The 23151-nt window shown below is 43.0% G+C and overlaps 1 protein-coding gene across 2 annotated transcripts in view; it reads right to left on the bottom strand.

Moving 5' to 3' along the window:
• The window catches only part of sema4c (sema domain, immunoglobulin domain (Ig), transmembrane domain (TM) and short cytoplasmic domain, (semaphorin) 4C), an 86674-nt gene that overhangs the window by 47687 nt on the left and 15836 nt on the right, over positions 1-23151 (bottom strand). The window contains exon 2 of one of the 2 annotated variants that reach the window (XM_070964296.1): positions 9842-9964. The exons of the other annotated variant lie outside the window; for it this stretch is intronic. The gene's annotated coding sequence lies outside the window, so the exon portion shown is untranslated. The remainder of the gene's footprint in view (positions 1-9841; positions 9965-23151) is intronic. 2 annotated transcript variants of the gene reach the window in all.

Below are 23151 nucleotides of genomic sequence, written 5' to 3'. Positions count from 1 at the left end.
CACCTCGTGGACGGAGGGATGAGAGCGGCTGCAGGACATTTATGCCACGTTCCCCTCACTTTGAATTCTGCATAGTGGGATGCTGGAGCAGCACCGCTTAAATGGTTTGACATGTATGGGTTTCTGACGCTGCCAGCTTTCAACATTGGATCATTTGGAAAAATAAAAAAAGGCCTGTCCTGACAAACTAGGGAAAGCATCTAAAATAGCAACGAGAGCATTATGGGGAAACTGAAAGTCAGCAGTGTATTGAAACCAAAACTGATGACACTCTGGAATGGATTATTGATGGAATATCAACAATTACTAGTAAAATGTATCTACAACTACAGGAGAGATTGAAATGTCTCAACAACTGATGGATGGATCGCTATGAAATTTATTACATACATACATTCCCCACATGATAAATTGTGATCATTTTGGTGATTCACAGACTTTTCATCGAGTGCCATCATCAGGTCAAAGGTTTAGTTGGTTTATAACCAAAATCCCTACAAAACTAATGACATTCTCACCAGCCTCAGCTGTATTAGTGTTTGGTGCTGATTAGCAAACACTAGCATAGTAACACACTACACTAAGATGGTGAACACAGTGAATATTATACCTGCTAAATTCGGCATGCTAGCATGTGATGGTAGCATTTAGCTCAAAGCACAGCTGTGCAGTACAGCTTCAAAGAGCTGCTGGCATGGCTCGAGGCTCCTGCTTTCAAAGCAAGTGAGAAAATCTGCCAGTGCTAAAGATGACTTGAACCTGGTTCCCATACAACCCGTCAACTTGTTCAAGAACTTTCTGGACATCAGTGTCAGTATCGTGAAACAACTCAGAATAAAGCACCACACGGCACCTAGAATACAGAAAATGACACTCAATTTGAGAAAATACTTGAAAAATGTCAATTCTTAATGGAAGCAAGTTCAAATGATCTCACTGCACCGATATTTCAGTTGTTTTGAAGACAAAACAATAGACAAAATGACTTGATAGCATGCTGGTATTTTACTACTTGTGACCACAGACAGATCCTCATCATACAGGCAGTGGATGTCACTGAAAATGAAAAATGTGGGTCCCGTAAACGGAACGGTTTGATTTGTGGCACAGTTCAACTTTTTGAACGTTACTTTCAGAGAGAGCACTCAAAGATAAATTGTTCAAAACATGATCTTTTTCCACACAGAAAGATTCATTGCTGAATGATAATTTGCGACCCGAGTTCAGCTACTTTCATTTTTATAATTCAAATGTATTCAGGGGTTCAAACACGTTATCGGGGAGTGTGTGAACCCACCAGTTAGCCTTGGGAGAAAATTTCACCAATTTAGATGAATTTTTACAACTGAAACATTTTGATCAGCGATCAGCCCTTAAAAACATGGACGCCCCTTAAAAAAAGTTGTATTTTTTGTGATTTGAATTTGAGCTCACACGCTGCATGTCGCTCTGCATGACAGCTTTAGTTAAATGCCTTTAATAAAAATGTAAAAATATACAATGGCTCCAGTCGTGGTGATACATCAAAGGCGAGATTTCAAGGTTCTGGGTTCAAGTTCAGAGCAAAATGGCTATGAAATTGGAGTGAAAAAATATCATGTTACAGCGCTCCCTGCAAAATTGATGACTTGTGGGATGTGAGGGAAGTCAACATGGACTTCAGCATTTTTTTCTATTTCTTCTCACTTATTCATACAGTGCTGCAGAGCCACACGTGCAACAGGGCTGAAAAAACACAGCTCCACAGTGAATGGAGGAGCTTTTCCCTATACAGTCACAAGACAGATGAAGGCAACAGAGCTGATGCACTGCTTTTATTCAGAGTGTGGAGCTAATGGAGCAGACATGGACACTCCATTGACACTGAAACACACACACCCACATGCACACACCCACACGCTGCAAACTCAGCGTCTGAAAGTCTTAGTAAAAAGACACAGGTGCAGGCTTAAAGCAGGTAGAGTGTGTTTGTTTACGAGAGGCTGCATGGTTTGAATGGTCTCAAGCAGGACTGAGTGTGCGTCTCAGTGACAGCTTTAACTGGCATATCTGTGAATGTAGGTGTGAAACACTATGCTGACCAGCTCGCATTAAAGAGCTGCGTGTTTATGGTGATGTGTGTGGGTGATGTGCTGGCAGATTGTGTTGATGTTGAGCTGGCAGAGATGAAAGACTGATAATCAAAGAGGGGTTTGATCCACTGCATGCAGTCTGTGAATGTGTGTGTGTGAATACAGAAGATGAATGTGAAAGATTTGTGATCATGCTTGCTGGAGAATCCTTCTGAAACATCATGTTAACATATTCTGAAAACGGTTTGAAATCCCCCTTTAAAACTGCTCCCATCAATATGTGATTGATTTTCATGCACCTGAGCACATGATTTCCCATATTTGCACACAATTAATGATTTGCTAACCAGTGGCATTAAGCAATTCGACTGCATCAAGTTAATGTCATTGACTCTTCTTTCACATTGTGATTGGAATTCACTTCTCATCCTAATTACCTCAAACTGAAGCGGAACTGAGCACCACATTTGACTTTTAACAACCTATTTCCACTTGATGGAAACGTCAAAAAGAAAAAAAAAAAAACTCCCATGAGGGCTTGCAGTGAAACATCTTAGCCTCCCTGCTGCCTCCCCCTAGCACCCTGCTCCCTTTCATGTGTCTCCCCTGGGAGATTCTGCAGGCCTTCAAATCCCCATCTTCTCTCCTTTCATCCCTGCTGTAACTCTTGGTTGCTTGCTCCCCTCCCCCTCCGCCTTGTCCATGTCATGGTCGGCTGGTCAGGCGTGGTGGGCTTATAATTCTTTGATCGGAGCTCTGATCTCTTCCATCAGTGCCAGGGGCTCCAGCTGATTACAGATGAAATGGATCTGATTTGGACTCTGACTGCGGGCCAAACACCTGCTCAGACCCGAAGAAGTGATAGAAGAGGAGGTGCAGGCGAGATGAAACCGGAGAGACTGACGTCCAGCTAATCGGACAGCAAGACCATCTGTGCTCTTGGTCTGTGGCAGTGAGCGCACGCCTGATTGAAGCAGATTGTACTGCAAACATTTGGGGAGTGGACATAGTATGGAAATATTTCTCAACTATTGAACTCACAGCTTCTGTCCATAATTTGATTGATGTGACTATTTGTGATGCAGAAACCAGGAAATTTGAAAAGTCGTCCTCTGATGGGATCTTTCAACTCACTCTTTAGGTCATATGACCGGCAACTTCAATGCTTGAAGCTCTGATGAACGCCCTGTACACCACCTGTGCACCACCAAACAGCAGACAGACAAAGTTAGTGACTAGCTGGTGAACATAGTGGAAGATCTGGTATCTCAAGATCCACAATTCCCTCAAGAAGGTGGAAACCAAAGCAAAAGGAGAATAAATACAGGACCTAACATTCATCAGTGTTTAAATAGGCAACTGCTTACTCACATGCTAGCCATGTCTGACTGAATCTATGAAGTCCCTTTGTAACCATCGACCTCAAGGAGCTGAAAAGCAACCCCAAAGAAATTCAAGAGTTTGAGTTTTTTCTGTCCAGAAATGATTCTAATCACTGGTGATGACCAATCACTTCAGCAGCTCATTTCACTCAGTGTATTAGCCCTGGGCTAAAGGTGCTAATCAGTAAAATGAACAGACCTGGTTATGTGCTACTAATAGCACTCTTGCTTCAGACACTTTGCACTGTGAATAAACATCAGATTAACTACATTATAATAGTTTTAAATATGATAATATTGACAAATTTATCTTGATAAATGCAATGATAAAAACAGCTGAGCCAATCACAGTTTCGTACGTGAGATGAAGAAAGGGGATGTCATCTTCCAGAGCCACAAAAATGCTTGGATGAGATTAATTTAGAATTTGTTAACTGTTTTTTGCTTTCTGGTTGACTGAATATGACGTTGATAAGATTGACATATCATTAGATGACAGGACAGTCACTATTACTTACTGGTTAGGAGAAAATATCCCTGAAACAGCACAGTAAAAGATCCTGTAAACTGTTAACATGGACATGAAAATGTGAATTCAGTCTGTTTATCAAGCTAATTATTAATCACAGTATGAACATTTAATGTTTAAGAACTTCCAGAATGATTTTTTGGGCTGATTGGTTAGCTGGTCTACTTCTCTACTGTCCCTGGTTGATGCAGCTATTCACAAAACTGCAATAAGAATATGTTTACATCAGTGAAAGATTGACAGTGGAGCTACATTAACCAATTTTCTCTTAAGCCTTTAACCTGATTGTGGAAACCTGTTTTTGGTTACTTGACATTTCAAAAATAAGATTATTTCAGAAAGGCAACAGAAACCAGGTTACTCCTGTGCGAGCAGACACTCCGTCTGTGTTTTCCTCTCTGTCTCCATCTCAGGACTCCTCTCTCTTTTTTCTCTGATTGACCTTGTGTTGCCAGTGCAGTGTATGTTGTTTCTGATGGACACACAAGCGCAGTGAAAAATGGCAAAACCCACGTCCATTCTACCCTGCTGCGACCTACGTATCATCAATACACATACATACAATAAGTGTGTGTGTGCTGGCTCATCATCACTATGTAGTCACAGGTCGATCAGCCTTGCTCAAGGCAATGGACTGGCTTATGAACAGCAGCCTAACACACACACACAGACACACAAATTCGTTCAGACTAACACTGGTTTGTGGTGCACATTTACATACTGAATATAAATGCTACCACATACACACATATGCATGCATGTATTCATGCACATATTTATGTGGACCATAAATGAACATACACTGTGCACAAAACATAACAGCACCGCTTTAGCACATGTCATACGGACAGCTGCAGATGCACATACATATCTTGCAACATGCGCCTCACACACCAGTGCACTAATAAAATCACTCCAGCAAATATGCTCTTTTCCCCCACCAGCCACACTGAGACAAACAAAAAAGCTGACAAACTTTCTCTGTTGTATTTCAAAGCTCATTAAAAAAGTATTCACTGCTGTACGATTTAGCGCTGTAATCAGCTCTGAATAATAGAAATGGTCGTATTGACGCCTGCGGGCACCCGACGTACTGTCTCATTTTGGAACAACAACCGCTGGGCGTGCGAATGCAAAACACTATGACACACACACGCCCACGCACACACTATCTCCCTCTTGCTTTGGTTTCTCTCTTTGGCTGCCTGTCTCTGAAACACTAACAGTGTATTCTGGCTCGCAGAGGCCGCCTACTATGCTCCTAGGGGGGCTAATTGTCCAGTGGTGCTCTTTCGGTATCCCTCCCACTCTCTCTGTCCTCTCCCCTCTCCTCAGCTCTGGTCTTTGAGCATTTCTTTCGGGAAGAGTTCAGGAGTTCATGCAGAGCTCAGGGCTCAGGAACGCAGTGAGGTGCCACAGGGCAGAAAGGTTACACCTAGCTGGACTCCTATAGAACAGCCTACACACCTCAGTGGTAGGCAGGTGGGGAGGGAGGGAAGGATACACTGACAGAGAGATGAATAGAATGACAGCCAAGAGAAGAAAAACATTCTGAAAGGGAGTGACATGAGTGACAGCAGTGTAAATGTTGAGGGTGAGAGAGCCTTTGTGGGCTCAGGCCTTCATTGTAAAGTTCTTCATTCAGGCACATGAAGCAGCATTTTTATATGTTTATTTTTACAGCTTTCAGGAGCCTTGCAGTAGTTGGAAGTTATTTTCGAGTCACACGCTCCCTACATCGCCCAAGCATATATGGCCACAAGCTATCTCTAACACGAGATAGCCCATATAAACACTCATTCTGCATGCACTGTACATTGAGCACTGTAATCTTGCTGCTACATGATTCCCTGCTTTCAGCACATTTAACTCCTTCTACCTCTCCTGCCGCCTCCTGTATTAGCATTTAGATTTAGCTGAATTTAGAATGTTTCTCTCAATATGTATTCTTGTTCATCAGATCTTGTGTATCTCAGGCTCGGCTGTGGGATTTGTGAGCTCAGGTTGGTCTGCGTCAAGCTTGCTCAGAATATCGCATGAGCGGAGCCACATCCCCAAACTAAAGTGTTGTTATTATTGTTGAAGTAAATGGTAAATGATATTGTTGAAGTTACAGTTTAGCATGTACACAGGAACCTGTTTACCTAGTTTACAGACTTTGCGCTTCAATGAACTAATGCAATATCTGTAGGTGTGAGTAGACACAGGTTTCCTGTGCAATGATTCATCTGGATTTCAGATGAGTTCACTTTTGGATTTATCTTCAAGTTAAATGGTTTGGAGGACTGTGGCTGGCTTGCAACCACTAAAAAATAAAGCAGTGTCAACTTGCTATGCTAATTGCAAAGAGTGCTTTACTAGCTGTGACACTTTCCCCTGACGCAAAGACTACTAACAATGAAAATGCCCTTGAGCAAGGCACTTCACCCAGCTAGATTCAATGTGCTTAGTGACTTAGAGAAGTCTGGATACAATGAAAGACTTGAGTGTCTAGTACTGGGCAGTTCCCAGTGGCCAAAATTAGCAGACTGTGGTTGTACTGGGCAGCTCCCAGGAATGAATGTGCATTACTGTAAAAAATGCACAGCAGGACATTTCTGAAGAAGCATGTGCATACTCAGCAGAAGTAAATCCTTCCCTGGATGAATAAATGTATATATATATAAAAAAAATCTGCCTACGACAGCTATCGGATCAGTTAGCGAAATCAACAGTCATCAGCTAAAATGCAGCTGGCAGACATACAGTGCAGACAGACATTTGTTGAAGAGTAGAGAGGAGAAGTGAAAGGTGAGAAGAGTGAGTAGAAAGGCCTCGATGCTCTAACTCTGGCTCTATGAGAGCCTGATTGGGCCCATTAGGGGGTAAAGGCGATACGCAAACCGCGGGCAGCGCTCCTCCAGCCCGGCTCTACATTAACCACTGCCTGCTCTCTACTTTGTTGAACACACAGGCTGATCAATAGCAATGAGGAGGGAGGAGAGGAGGGCAGGAGGTGGTGAGGCGAACAGGAGAGAAAAGAGGTCCAGGTTTACGGGAAGATAAGATGGGATCGATAGAGAGACAAGGACTGCTGCTGCGTGGAGAGAGAGGACGGAGGAATGCGAGATGCGGCAGGTTCACACTCGTTCACCTCATCAAACCAGATGGAGGCAAACCTGTGCGTGTGTGTGTGTGCCAGGACACTCGGGCAAGCATCATCTCTGGCTTGTACAAGTGTGTGTCTATGTACTTACTGTACTTACTGGCTGCAGAAGCTTTTTGCATGTTTACTGCTACAAAGTAATACATGAATATTTAAGGGCTGATCCTAAAAGCATTTCAACATAATACACATCACAAAAAATGTAGAAAAACGTGTCATGCTCACCAATCTGCTGCTCTGGGTTTCTTTCTTTCTTTCTTTCTTTCTTTCTTTCTTTCTTTCTTTCTTTCTTTCTTTCTTTCTTTCTTTCTTTCTTTCTTTCTTTCTTTCTTTCAGAATTGCTCCTCTCAGTCACTCAATAATTCCAATCTCTCCTAGTTTACCAGGTGTTGTTTTTGTCTGGAATAATTCTTGTGTTAGAGAAACTCTAAAAGCCTACACAGACAGAGCAGGATCATGCCCTTGTTGGCCACTGTTGGAAGGCTTTTAATGTGAAATATTGTTGCTGTAAGTGTTAAATATCGTTAGACGGTAGCTGAACAGTGCCAAAAAACACAAACAAAACTGTCAAACACAAGTGGAATGAATTAGTGAGTAATTATGATAAAGGAATCGCTGATTGGGTGCAGTGACATCCTCAGTGAAACTCAACACTTCCTGCAGAACATTAAAAGTCTACCAGGAAAGGCTTAATGGAAGTGTTTCATGACTGTAGCTCAACAGTGTTCCAGGAAACCTGGAAGTGATAGACTGTAAATACAAGAAATACACTAGCAGATTAGAAATAAAGGCCTGTATTAACTAATTGTTTCAAATAAAGGCCTGCTGCTCTTTGTTTGAGCATTCACGGCAGTAGATTGTTTTCTATAATACTGAGAGTGGTGCATAGACAGTGTGTATGTGGGCAAGCATGTAAGTGCACTGCATTTACGTGTGCTGACAGCTGACACCTGTCAAGCTGTTTTGATGTACATAACCTCCACCTCCATCATTCTCGCCTTTTCCTCTCCTTCCCCTTCATCCCTCTATCGCTCTCTCCATCTCTCTCCTCTCACTGTCATGTCCCCCTTGCTTCCCCTTTCTCCCTTCCTCCCCCCTCTCCTCCTCAAGCTCGAGGTGTCTGCAATGGCACCCTGTCACAGAAAGCTATTTATGATCGGCACCCAATATCCTCACAGAGATAAAAACACACTGTGAGAGACCCATAGATGGGGGGGGGGGGGGGGTCAGAATTATTTGAGAGAATGAGAGATAAGTGCATTGTGACAATGAGAGAGAGAGAGAGAAACACACACACACACACACACACACACACACACACACTTGCAGAAAAAATATGGATTGAGGAACATAGCAATGTTGCCTGAGGCTGTTTTTTCACGCCTTGTGTTTATGTGTGTGAATGTGTGTGTGTGTGTGTGTGTGTGTGTGTGCGGCTCGGTCGTTGCTGCTGTCACGGTATGTGTGTGTCTCTGTGTGTGGGAGTATTTAAGTGCATCACTCTTCTATGTGTGTGTGTATTCTGTAGGTGGAAGTTGGGATACAAATGACTTTTTTTTTTTTTTTTAAATCTCAGGCAACTTAATGGAGTCTGCTGGAGCTCCCGATCGCTCGATCAAACAGACGATTGACCGTAAATGAGAGAGAGCCCTTCATCACATACTTTAAAGTAGAGATGGCCCCCACTGCCTTACACGCTGTCATACATACATATAGTGTCCTACTATGGCAAGGGCATGGGTTTGGTTTCAGAAGAAATGGAGCACAGTGGAGTGTTGATTAACATTACAAGCCCTGAATCTATGAGGAAGAGCCATCTAAGAGCTGGGGTTGTGAAAATTGGTTACTATGCTTTCAGTGGTTGGTAATCCAAGAAAAAAAAAAATGCTTTTATCAACTTCTAATTATCATCTGAATTCAGAGAGATTTAGCAAGTAAATCAAACTAAAACTGAAAAAGAGGAAATTATAGCCTGGTGCATTTAGACTAAAACTTTTGATTCTGATGGAAATGATGATGAAGTGTTCAAATCAGAAAATTCATTTTCAGTAAACCTCAGCTTTAAATTCTGCGCACGGTCCGTCAGAATCACTTTACTCGCAGCAGTGCTGCAATCCCTACATTTCTCTTTTCCCCGTCTCTTTCTTTCGTCCTTGTTTTCCACTTTTGCACTTCAGGTGAAATATGGCCGCCTCACTTTTACTCACACATACACAAACAGGAAAGGGTGTGAGAACCCCACACATGCACACACTATCACACAACCCATAACCTCAGCCTCTTTCTTAACAAAATGTTCTGAAATCCAATATCCTACCCAAATTCAAGCCTGTCGTTCTCCCTCCCTTTTCTTTCTGTTTGCTGTTTCTTATCTCGCAGCCCTTGCATCTCTGTCCTCTTTCTCTTTGTCTTGTTTCAGAATAATTTCTTTCCGGGAGTACCTGAAAATGCCTGTAATTTCCACGTCCTACTTTGACAACTGCTACTCTCCTCCCTCTTGCATGATTTTCCTTTCCCTCCTCATATTCACTTTCTTATTTCTTTTGATTTTCTGCTCATTTTACATGCCCCCCCATTCCTCCTCCTTTCTTTCCTCTGTCTTCCTCTCATTTACTCTGCAAGTTGTACTGTTTGCTGAAGAAGGTTTCAGAGGAGGCAGAAAAGATGCTGCTGTTTTTCTTCTCCACCCTTTGTTCTGTTTTTACTTTCGTACTTGTTTTTCTTCTCCTCCCTCGTGCGTCTGTGTGCTTTCTTCTTAATCTCCTTCAGTTTTTTAGCCCGTCTTCTTTGTGAATGTTGAATAGAGACACTCGACACAGATTAAGGTCACATTGGCCTGAAGGAGAAAAAGAGAAGAAGAAGAGAGGGGTGATGAGTGACAGGGACGTACGTTTGTGTGTTTGTGTGTGCGTGCACATGTGCATGCTCATGTGAGATTGGTAAAACTGCTTTAATCATTTTAATATCTCTCTCAGAGAAAGCCTGGCATTCAGTCTGCACACACACACATAAGAAGCCTACATGTAAACACACAAGCAAACAACTGTGCTACACAGATGTACACAGACAGATACACAGTGGAAATCATCTGTGGTTACAGCAAATATATATGCACTTCAAGAAACGCAGGGACGGCTCACACACAGTAGATGATGCACTGTAGCTGTTGAGAGAATCACTAACATGCTAGCCAACCAGGAACATGCTATATTCATGGAAGTAGCGGCAGCAGCTGTAGTTATTTGAATGCTACCAAATGAATTGTTTAACATTGTCAGAGCATGATGTACTGTCGTGGTGTAGTAGATGCCTATTTGTCATAGAATACAGACAGTAAAGTCCACAAACATGCTTCATGTCTTAAGACAAAACGACAGAGGAAACGCTGAATGAGTGAATGCACTGCGTTACAGAAGCTGGTGGAACAAAGGCCAGCCCACACGTGATGTCATGACTTCTGTACAGCGCTCGAAGATTTTTATTTTCCGTGGACTTACTTTCCCCTGGTGTTTTGTTCTCATAATTGTGCATCATTTCAATGCATAAAGAGTTACTAAAGAGGGAAAAAAGCTTTGGAACAATAAGCTCTAGTTTGTTCAATATACATATTTGGACTTTTGTCTCATAACTATCTAAAAAGTTGTTCATTTTTGGAGCAGATTATACAAAGGAGGGTTATAAATGAAGTGAAAGATGTAACATTGAAAAAGCTATGATAGCATCCTCCATTTTGGAGTCTCTGGCTTCCCTCAAAGGTCAGCACTGTCAGGACAACTCAGAGTTGACCAAAACTGAAACTGAGATGGAAAAAGTTTGATGGATTATTTGATTTTGCTGCAAAATTTTGCCATTTTAATTGCTGTCTGCTGTCTCAATACACACATGAAACACACACCCTGACATGCAAAGCCACACATTTAAACTCACACCTGAACCCTTGAGGCTCACAATCATCGGATCCCAGGGTTCACACTGCAGATCACATAACCAACTGCCAGGTCTCAGCCAGTGAATGTGTGGTTCATGTGCGTGTGTGAAGAGGTGAAGATTCATGTCAACATCAAAGGCTCACTAATCACAGCGAGAGTTCTGAGGACCCAGCAGATACTGTCAGTAACGTATGGGCTGGCTCGTGTTACACACAAAGGCAACACCAAAAACTCTGACACAAGCATAGTTCATTCACTGCTGTCAATAAACTAGACACTGGAAACTCAACTACGCTCCGTGCAGACTGTGCTGCACTATATCGACTAGAAAAGCTGTAATGTTCATCAGACACAATTGATTGAGCCCCCCCCCCAACTCACAACCTTGCACACAACCTTGACATAATGCTAACAAAAAGGACATCAGAAATCTTCTCTAGTTTAGACTTTTTGGCTAATTAAAGTGAATGGCATGATGCAGTTTTATGTAAATACTGTTGGTAATGCATACGTGTAAAAAAACAAACAAAACAGCATCCTGTGAAAAACCACACATCTCCAAAATGTTATTTTTCATGAGTTAAGACAAAACCGTGTAAATCCTTTTGACAACGCATTTTTCCAGCATCCCAATATGTTATTAAATGGCTTCTTTATCCAAAGCAGTAGAAACATTTTTGACCTCATATAAAAGCATTTAATCCTTCATTGTTCAGTGATAATATGAAACCTGCTACTGACTTCCTCTTGTGACGGCTGTGAGAAAAAACAGGTTACGTAAAAATCTGACGCTCTAATTGACAGCAGGTCCTCCACAATCAAATTATTTTAATTAAATATACGCTGGCAAGTGAATTTAGACTTAACGAGGAACCTCACAGCTATGAGCAGCTCACCATATGAGAGCCAGAGTGTGCGAGTTAACTGCTTCTGGTGAAGCATTTAACCCTTCAGTGAGTGTCTCCACCTGGGACTGAACCGCCAGCGTGTCTGCTGAAGCTTTAACAGCAGCAGAATAACTTTAAAGGCTGTTAGGAGAGAAATCTCTGCAAAATGAAATATACTGCTGGTGCTGAGGCCTCTGGCTGGGTTACCTATAGAGCTGGATGAACTCAAATGCACACGCACACACACGACTATGTGACAGCACAGCAGCGTGCTGGCCATCTCTGGTGGATTTTTCCTAAATAAGTAAGTCATCCAGACCTCAGCTTTCCATTGGCTTCATCCAGGAGAACACAGCAGCCAAAACCCTGCAAGGCTCCACACAAGCACACACACACACACACACACACACACACACACACACACACACACACACACACACACACACACACACACACACACACACACACACACACACACACACATAAATAGGCCTGCAAGTCTACTCACAAACCAGTGCACACACACTTCCACATGCAAGGCCAAAGAGGGGCGGAGTGACGGGGGAGAAGAGGGCTCTGGTTAAAAAGCAGGATTTCAAGAACACCTGCACACACACATGCACGCACACACACACCTCCAGCTGCTGGCTGCCTGTGTGTTTGACAGGCAGCACAGTGAGTAGCTGTGTGGAAGGCAGCCAGCCGCTTGTGAATCAGCAATGACTAACACTTTAAACCTGCACTTTCTGAGCTAATCGCCTGCATGCTCATTGGAAATGTATGTGTGTGTGGGCGTACGTGTGTACATGTGGGTGGATGTGCTGTATACCCACGTGTGTTTGCCACTGTATGAGCCTTCCCTATCAGGCCCATTTGTGACAGCCCAGGCCTTTAATTGCTTTGCACCAAATTTGACATTGTCTGAGCTGACAGCACCCTGATGAGCAGAATAAAAGTGGAGTGACGATGTACCCGTCACTTCCTCCAATCTGCCTCGACAAGAGCACAACTTTGCGCTCCGTTTGATCGCTGCACAAGACAACGCAATGGGATGCTAATCACATGCAAAGGCCTGAGCTTTGAGCGTGTGCCAAAGTGTGTGGGTCTGCCTTGTAGTGCATGCACGTGTGTGTGCGTGCCAGTAATGGCAGCTCTAATCAGCAGCAGGATTGGAAGAGGCATGTGGCAATAAAGCTCAACAAAATGCCTGCCAGTCCCTATTAGAGCCAAGCACTCTCCAAAACCTGGCTGATGACACACACCAATATACGCGTACACACTCCATCTTGGTGGACATCTGGTCATGGTCAGATCTAGATCTGAGCAATGAATGCCCCCTTATCACCTCACCCACACCTCCAACACCACCATCACTGGCACCCCTTTAAAAAGAGTGTGAGATAAAACGCTTGACTTCACAGTCTTTGTCCAGAGTGATTTAGTGGTGAACTCTGACCCCTCTGAGTGCAGCCCATTACTCGCAGGGTTGTGATTTACAAGCTAAAATTAGAGGTGGCCGCCATTTGCTGGGGCCATTACCAGCAGTGAAGCATGACAACGTCACTTCCCATGGAGATTCCTCATGAGAGTCGTCAATCCATATTCAACTGAAGGATCGATTATTCAGCGTACCATTGAAATGACTCATACACGGTAGACGCTTCAGCATTGATCTTCTTCATGCTTCGCCCTGTGTGTGAAATACTGTCTGCTCTGTGTTACAGTTCCTGTTACAGGGATTGAGAGATTGGTGGATTTGAAATATTTGACATTTTAAGAGATGTCACTGTACATTTGTTTTGAATATGATAATTTTGCACCACTTTCATAAATTGGAAGTTGTAACTAAAACATTCACTTATGCTTAATCGATAAATGATCAATAAGAGCAACTTTTGAGTTGCCAGATTGTGAGGACAATCTCTTAGACTGACAGTGAGCACACTTATATTCTGCAGTGGAGCAGCAGAGGTTCTGGAGTTGATTTATTTAAGAACAGTTACTAACATTTATAGCAGCAATATTTCCAAAAATAAACACCAGCTAAAGGGATTTTTCACAACTTTTTAACCCAACATTATTTCTTAAAGGGAAAGTGCTTTACACTTCAAAGTCTGTTTACAGGTGTTGGGAGTACTACTGCACATGCCAAAAAAAGTTGCACAAAGCCTTCAGAGTGTCTCCAGGGGGAGCTGTGTGAAGTCTGCTAAACTGCCTCAAACTGCCCTCTGAATCACAGACACCGGGGCACTAAAACTCTCAGAACAAAATCATTTCAAAAAGGAATAAATGACTAAAATGAAGTATTGTTAATGGCCTCAAAGCTTCTCATTTCTCTACTGCTATCAGAAAAAAACGGTGAATGGTTGCACCCATTGTTAAGATGGATAACATTACCAAATACCTGCTTTGCCCGCTCTGAACTGCAGCCCACAGCACAGATGCTATCAAAGCCTCTGGCACTGCAGTAGGTCTGAATGCATCGACCAAGTTTTTGGCAGTGTGAATAAGCGGGTTTGAAGACCTATTGTCTCTGCACTGTGATGAAAAAACCCCCATGCATTTGTTGTTGTCGACAGATAAAGTGATTATGATTTTTTCAGTGAAGTGGGACCTTTCCACTATCATCCACTCATTTCCTGCGTGAGGCGCAGAGCCTGCGTTGGGTGCTTTTGGCAACAGATACTGGTTTGAGCGGAGGACCTGTGATTATTATTCTCACTGTGCCAGAACACAGAGGAGCCACGGTGGACATGAAATACTGAGCAGCACCTGGCATGTGAACTAAACGGAGGAAGACCCACACGAGGAGAAATGCTCACATTTTTCAGTATATTCACAACATAATCACAAGCGCTTTATATCACAGTCACATACTCGACTCGTTTTTATCTGTTTTGAAAGTTAAAAGGGATGAAATTGCTCCATGAGGGCACAGAGTTCATTCAAACGAGTGAAGTCTGTTTTTGAGTTTAAGGTGTATGTGCATGAGAAAAGGAAAGCCCCATAAAATGAGTGTGGTGAGTGCAAGGGTTGGGAGGTTTCTGCATGTGTGTGTGTGTGTGTGTGTGTGTGTGTGTGTGTGTGTGTGTGTGTGTGTTGTATAAGACATCTGTTTACGTAAGTGTGAGCATGTGATGGTAAAGCACTGGCTTTAGCCCAGGCCTTTTCACAACAAGGCCAAGTCCCAATATTTGTCTCATAAAGGAGCAAAGCCTAACAAATCCCTCCTGCTGAGGTGCCCTCTGATAGAAGCTGAAATGTTCCATACAGGGGCCTCACAACACAACTTTCCCATCTAGTGAAATGTCAGATAAAGCTGTGAATGTTGAAAAAGAGCCGCTGTTTAAGTAAAATCCAGCAAGTAAATAGATTATTTTGAAGCCAGTGATGTTCCAGATCAGTGTCAAACACAGTCTGTAACCTTGTTTGTCAGAAAAGCCATTTTATTAAAGCTGCAATGCTAAACATTCCTCTATTAGAAATGGATTAAGTTATCATTTGTGCCGAATGCAGAGAAGAGCCTCATCTGACCTTGTGCTTTCTGTTAGCTAAACTTAGTGTTTTAGCATCTTTCAGCTTAATGTTTTGGTTTGAAGCCCTGCAACTTTACTGTCCCGGTTCTCAAGAACTCTGTTTTCAGCAAAAAAAAGTCTGATAAACTCACTGCACAACACCTGCACAGCACCAAACAGCAGACAGACAAAGGCAGTGACGAGTTGCGGAACACAGTGGAGCATTTAGCAGCTACAGAGTGAATATAACTTACACTTGTTACAGTAGGTTGCCAGAAACACAACTCAAAATGAATGCTAATGTTGCTCCATGTCTGTTAAATATGGTAATGTGTAAAGATGTTTGCTAGGAATTTTGCCATAACCACTTAACCTTTCACCACTAAAGATACACGATAATATATCAGTTATTTCAACTCCGAGTGGCAAGAAAGACATGGAGGTTCACAGGTTATTAAGCCTTCAACTATCCAAAACTGGAATAAAAACTTAACTTCTCACAATCGAAGGAGAAATGATGAAATTCAATGGTTGTAACATTACCCTGCCATAATGTTGAATTATCAAGGACACTTTCAGAGACATTATTGTGAAACTAAAACATTTTGCACTTTGGACCAACTTAGCTATTACACATGTTTTTTTTGTTCTGGTCCTAACATTATGCATGACTGAACTCTGCAAAGACCAACTGGTACTACATGACTCAGTGTCTCCCTGACACCCTGAACCATTATGGGGGTGTGCGTAGCATTTCCGGTCTTGCGAGGGCCTGAAAGAACAATGGCGCCTGCAAGTGAATAAGTAAACTAGATAAACATACAGTTGTTCTCTGCATACTGTGTGATTTTATAGACTCATTCAAGGTCAAAGCGAGTGTGATTTTTCTTCTTCCTCTCCTGTGGAATAACCAGAGGCAGGGATATCCTGTTTCATTAGCTTTCCTCTCACTGCTGCTGCTGTCTGTCCTACAAAATGCAACTGGCTGAGGGTCAGAGCTGCAGCTGAAATAGCAAATAGCCAGGGAACCCTACATGGACGGAGGATTATTGAGAGAGAGGAAGGTTAAAGATGAATATATGTGAGTGGGGATCAATTCATGCATCTACTCCTTACAGAGAGTGTGTGTGTGTGTGTGTGTGTGTGTGTGTGTTCATATGTGTACCACATGCATATTTCCACTTTATGTGTTTGTGAAGTGTAGTTTGTGCACATATGCATTGTGCCCCTGCATGTTCATGTGTGTGTGTATGTGTATATCTGTGTGTGTAGGTGACAGTAACAGCATGAACTCCATGCATTATCTCATTACATGGCTCTCCCAGGCTGCAGGAAGACCCTGTCCCTAATGGCCTCTGGGCTCATCATGGTGAGGCAGACAGAGGGCAAATTGAGGGCCAACCTCCCACTCCATGGAAACTACCGGACCCCTGGGGGCCCATTGCTTGGCTGGCTGTCCCAATCACGCTCCAGCTCCAGCCCTGGGGGACGGACTCAGGGAGCTTGACAGCTAAACAAATGAGATCACCTCCCACTGCTGACCACGTCTACCACCACCTAACCTGACTCCACATACAGTTCATCAACCCCGCCTAACTTTACAAATCCTAATCCTGTCTTTAAACAGTCAGTCCACCCAAATTACTGTACGAATACATAATGTATGTTCTGACTTGACTCAAGCAGGACATGAAACAAAAGTGTTTAAAACTGCATTTGAACTTGAGTACTGAGTTCATGCTGGAGAAGCTGTTTGACTCCAGTGCAAACCATCCTGCCACAACAGCTCAACACAGCAACATCACTATGGGACATTATACAAAATATCATGGGAAATCATTGTGCTGCTTGATATGATTAAATATAAATAGCAATTTTGCAACAATGCAAATATCCTGCAGCCTACCTAAGCTCTCTGCAGAGGCTGCTCAGGGGTGATTCTGGATGTTTTGTTGCTGTGAGGGAACTCGAATTTGTCAAAAAAAAAAAACAAGAAAAAAAAAAAAAAAACAACTCATCTGTTTTTAAAAGGTCTAGTTTTATGGATTGCTGCACTGGTAGCATCAGCCTCAGTGTGAAAGTTATTGTGCATTTGTTAGAGTCAATTAGGTGATGCAGAATGACACTCCTTTATACCACTGTATGAAAACACTGAGCAACCAAAGTGAAATAATCTGCATGGCCAGATGCCACGAGGGAACTGAGAAAACAGGCTTTTTTTTAATTTGAGACAACTGACCCTTAACGATGTCATACTTGTGACGGAGAGTCGCAGTGATGACATGCGTAAATGCCCTGCTCTATGAATGAAATTACTCATCTTTCTATTCTTGTGAGGACATCTGTTCTTCCTAACACACACAGCATGTGACTGACGTCTGCACACACGCACGCAGGGAACTCAACCTGTTTAGCCCCACATAATGAAGCACATAATCACATCCACGGACGCCGAGACACAAAGGAGTTATATCAAGAAGGATTATCCCTGTTACCCCCCACCCATCCACCCACCCACACACACACATACACACATATGAGTCTGCATGCACGCAAAGATGCATTATGAGTCCACACAAACATTGTGCACCAAGCGCACGCTGTTGCCACAAAATGACAAAGGAGAACGAGAGAAGACAGGAGATTAAGATTTATGTATGAATACATAAAAATGGAATTCTTCTTCTCAAAATAATAATCATTGACTAGATCAAGGAGTCACAAAGAGGGAGAGAAAAAAGGAAGAAAGACAACACACACACACACACACACACACACACACACACACACACACACACACACACACACACACACACACACACACACACACACACACACCCTCTGAGCAGCTCTGGCTGAGGTCATCTTTATTAATAAACCCTCTGACAACAAACACACTCACATCAAGGCCCTCGCACTCCCTCCATCCTTACTCCACACTCCCTCCCTTCCTTAGCTCCTTGAGAAATGGCAATTGCCAGACTGACACAGTGGGGGGGTTGTCTGTAACAACACACGCACGCATGCACACACACACACACACACACACAGACACAGACACACACACACACACACACACACACACACACACACACACACACACACACACACACACACACACACACACACACACACACACACACACACACACAGTGCAGGATGGCCTAGAGACAGCATGTCAGTGATCTGTCAGAGGGTAACAGTGCAGAACAGGTGTGTGTGTGTGTGAGTGAGTAAGTCTGTGTGTGTTTGTGTGTTTTGGGGGAAGCAAAAGAGAGGAAGGCTGGGCAGACAGGAAGTTTGCCCTGCACACACGTACAGACACACACTAAGAAACATGCCCTGGCTCATTTGTTCCTGCTGACAGGAAAGGAGAGGGATGGCTCTCCACAAGACGTGCCTCAGGGAGGAGGACAGGTGTGCGTCGAGTGTGGGTGTGTGTGTGTGTGTGTGTGTGTGTGTGTGGGTGGGTGGGTGTGTTAGGAAGTCAGAGGAAGAGAAGCAGGCTGTTGCATCAAAGCCGAAGAATGAGTCTGTCTGCTTATGTGTGAGTTTGCGTGTCAGTGTTGATTTTGATTTATCTACTTATGTATGTTTATCTCTAAACATGTGTGTTGTGTAATGTTAGGGTGACCTAGGATCAGTGCAGCATAACATCCATTTGATATGCTTAAGAGCTCTTGAGCAAGAAACTCTGGGTAACAGCATCGGGACAGGTGGATTTTCATCTGTTTGCAAGCAGGTGTTCAGACTGAAGACAGCGCTCTGTTAAAACAATACAGGTGGCTGTGTTTGTGTGCTGCTACAGGTGCTCGTGAAAGGATGATCAAGAAAGGTTTGATCAAACCTCAAAACACGGCACAAAGATTTCTAATGCTTTGAGGCAGGACTGCATGACTCTCATGCAGTGCACTGCTGAATGTTACTCGCTTCATCCATCTATCCCCTCCCTGCGGCTTATCCGTGGTGGCAGCAGGCTAAGCAAGGTTACCCAGATGTCCTTCTCCCTGGCTATTTTCTTTCTGGTGGATCCTGAGGTGTAACCAGGCCATATGGGATACAGAGTCACTTCAGTATATTCTGGGTTTGCCCTATAGTCTCAAAAGCTGGATGTGCCCAGAACACCTTGAGAAGGAGGCAACCAGGGAGCATCCAAATAAGGTGCCTGAACTACCTCATCTGGATCATTTCAATCTACTCTGAGCTCTTCCTCTTGGTCTGTGCTTCCCTAAAGTCCAATTTATACTTGCCGCATCCCCGTGTGATGTAAATTTTGTCTTCTGGCCATGTCCGCGAGGGTCCACATGGACCATTTGTTTGCAGGCAAATCTTGTGCTTTCAGTCTCTACTCAAAACTCATTAGCAGAGTTGAAGTCTGGCACATCAATCAACCTGTAAATCAAGAGTGCCTCCTTCAGGTTAAGCCCCCTCTTCAATGGGCTACAGCCATCTTTTTTGCTCTGTGTCCAGACCCCTGCTGTGCCTGTGTAGTGTTCTCATTTAAATGAATGAGGAGGCAGTGCTAAGGCTCTGGACTTTAATGCATCATTAGATAATATGATATTGCTTTGTTTGGATGTTCTGTTGATGAAGTTTGGACTTTTGCAGGTGACACATCTTCTTCTGGTTATTCTACACAAACTGCTGCTGCTGCTCCTGCTGCCAAATACAAAACACATCTCTTCCCATGATTTTACTTGTTCCAGAGGATTCTTCATGGGAATCAATTACATAACACTGAGTGTTTACTACAGCTATGCTCCAGTAAAACAAACAAATAAAAGCTTCATGAACTGAATCTATTTTTAATCACTATAGGGAGTTGTATCACTGGAGGGGCGTGGCAGATTATCATTTTAATGAATCCCACCATGAAACATGAGTTTTCCTGTTATATGCAGTAAGTTGTATATTACATGATGTACCTTCTGTGACATTATGAATTACAAGTCATGCCAGATCTTCAAGGGAGTTCAGACAGAGAGCATGTGACACATTTCAACCTCAGCAGATCGTCTTGCACTGTAAATGCAGAACAGCTGGTGAATTTTACCATTCGCTCTGGTTAGGCTGCATTTAACATTTGGTTAAAAGGCAATTTCTTTTTCCACCTCAACAAAGCTGTTTTATGGTATTTGTGCTTCGTTTGGATGCCGTGGAGTGGAGAGATGGAAAAGACGGTGAGAGTGCAAACACAAATGTTGCCAGCTGGGTTTGAGCACACTGTGTTGGTATGAGTTATACAGCTAAGACGACTGAGGCCCTGGGACATCCCAAAATACTATTCCTACAGTGCGGGCTCATTGTCTTGGTGTATCCTCATAGGAAAAAAGAACTGAAGTGTCCTCTTGAGGGAAACGCTATGCTTTTATGTATTCTTGCATGTGTATATAAATAAATGTAAATTCAATGATTCTTCAATAATAGAAGTGAGGAGACGCCAGGCATTTACATTCAGCTCACTGCTCTGCAGCTCACTAAATGGTAAACAACTGGCAGCCCAGACACCATGACCAACAAGGATTATATCACCTCGTCATGAGATCACAGCGGGCCTGGAGCCAATTGCTCGATGTGCTGTCAGGACCAGTGGAGACGAAACGAAACCCTCCTCTCACACCCTCGGCTCACTTACATTTTATCCATTTCCAATGCAGCCTAACTGGAATCAATGGTGCAGTAATGGACAGTGAGAGACCATGTTAAAGTGTAATGCTGCCTGTTAAATGCAGTTGCTGGCTGCTCAACGCGGGCAGAATGCTTGTAATGTTGTAAGGATAAATTTGCACTTTGATGTAGGAGTGGGAGAGGGAGAGGTTATTGATAGGAGATGGAGTTAGATTTGGATCTTTAAAGGCTGATATGTGCGGGGTGAAGCTGCAAATCGTCCACACCTTGGCTGCGTATTCAGGCTGAAATTTGACTAAGAAGAACAACTTGGATTCAGTGCAACAACAACATACAAGCAAGTTCTTTAAGGTGGGCTAGCAGCCCCTCGAGGCAAGTTTCACTGCAGGGTTTTAAAGGCTGACAGCCCAGAGGCTCCAGAGAAAAGTCATTACACCTACATCACAATCACAGATGAAGACTCAATAAAATCAGCTTCATATTATTCTAAGCAACACATAAAGATCGGCTTTTAGAACCCATAATTTATTCATCCAAACTGTCATCACACGCGGCTTTGTCACTGGGAGGCTTTTTCAACTTTCCCTCAACTGTCATTAATTGCAGACCATTTTGAATAATGTCAACATAAACAAACCTGCCTCCGAATAATGCGAAGCTCACTGGTAGCTGACACACGCTGTCAGCCCTTGAATCAAAAGCTCAGCAGTCAATTTGAGATGCAAAAATGTCTTCAGTCTGGCAAATTGAAGCCGTATCTGCACATAACTGAAACCAGTGGTAGGGCTGGCTGTTTAGACTGACTGGCAGCATGCAAATACAAATTGGTATGTGTCAAAGTCAAGACATATCATTCTTTTTCTATGACATTATAGAAAAATTAGGACGCATGCTGAGATGTTTAAAGGAAAACATGTTGCAAAGTCCACTCATTTTCAAAAGTGAAAGTTGTTGAGGTAAATAGACGGAAAAGTAAGATCTTTAAAACAGACCGCAGAGCTTCAATCAACAGTTGTTAACAGAAACTATGATTAAAAAAATGCTCAAAGGCATAACTTCGCAGAAGCGCCAGAAAGGCTGAACGAGTGTTCCCTCCCTGACTCTTTAAGTCAAGGTTAGAGGAAAGAACTAGGCCATTTTGTTGCTGCAATGGAAAAACAAAAGTGGCAGAGTGTCTGGGTGGCGCACAGGGAGGGGGGAAAATGACAGCAGTACAAAGAAATCAAATAAAGACTGACAATAAATGAAATGCAGAGGAGGCCTGTGGTCACCAAGCAGAAGTCAGAGAGCTGCTGACGACGACACACACATTCACACACACTCCGCCTCTGTCTTTTTTATCTGCAGCATTTGCCACTTTCCTATTCTTGTCTGCATCACTCTATCTCTATCTTTTTCTGATTCTCTTTCATCATCTCAGACACTTCTCCAGCTTCCATTCGCTCTATATGAGTTTTCTCCATTCTTTCATTTATTTCAGCCTCCAATCTCTCTTTTTCTCAGCTCTGTCTGGCACTTCCTGACTTCCCCTTTTTTTGTGTATATTGGACTGTCTCTCTGCCTTCTTGTTTCTCCCGTTTCTGGCCTATTTAGCTGCCTGACACTATATCTCTGTCGTTTTTACTTTGAAGGAATAGTGTGACAATGTGGGAAATACAAGTTTTAACTTTCTTCCAAAGACTTAGATGAAAAGATTGATACCATTCTCATGTCTGCACTGCACTGAATGCACTGAACATGAAGCTACAGGCAGGAAACAGTTAGCATGTGTTAACATAAAGACTGGAAGCTGAGGGAAACAGCTAGCCTCTCCAGTCTCCAGCTCGATACTTAATGCACAACCATGAGAATAATGTCCACCCTGTCGCTCTAAGAGAGTCTTTTTCAATCAAAATGTTGAACTATTCCAATAACTTTTTCAGGATGTTTCCCTCTCAGGTCTGATTAATGTCTACCTGTGCAGTTCCTCTGTTGAAATGAAGGATGAGGAATTGACTAATCCCTTGTTCCAATATGTCGATAAACCCAATCCAACTGCTGCTACTGCTCCACAAAGCAAACACA

Source organism: Chaetodon trifascialis, chromosome 6, assembly GCF_039877785.1.
Source record: "Chaetodon trifascialis isolate fChaTrf1 chromosome 6, fChaTrf1.hap1, whole genome shotgun sequence".
Classification (NCBI taxonomy): domain Eukaryota; kingdom Metazoa; phylum Chordata; class Actinopteri; order Chaetodontiformes; family Chaetodontidae; genus Chaetodon; species Chaetodon trifascialis.
This window is presented reverse-complemented; position numbering and strand designations above follow the sequence as displayed.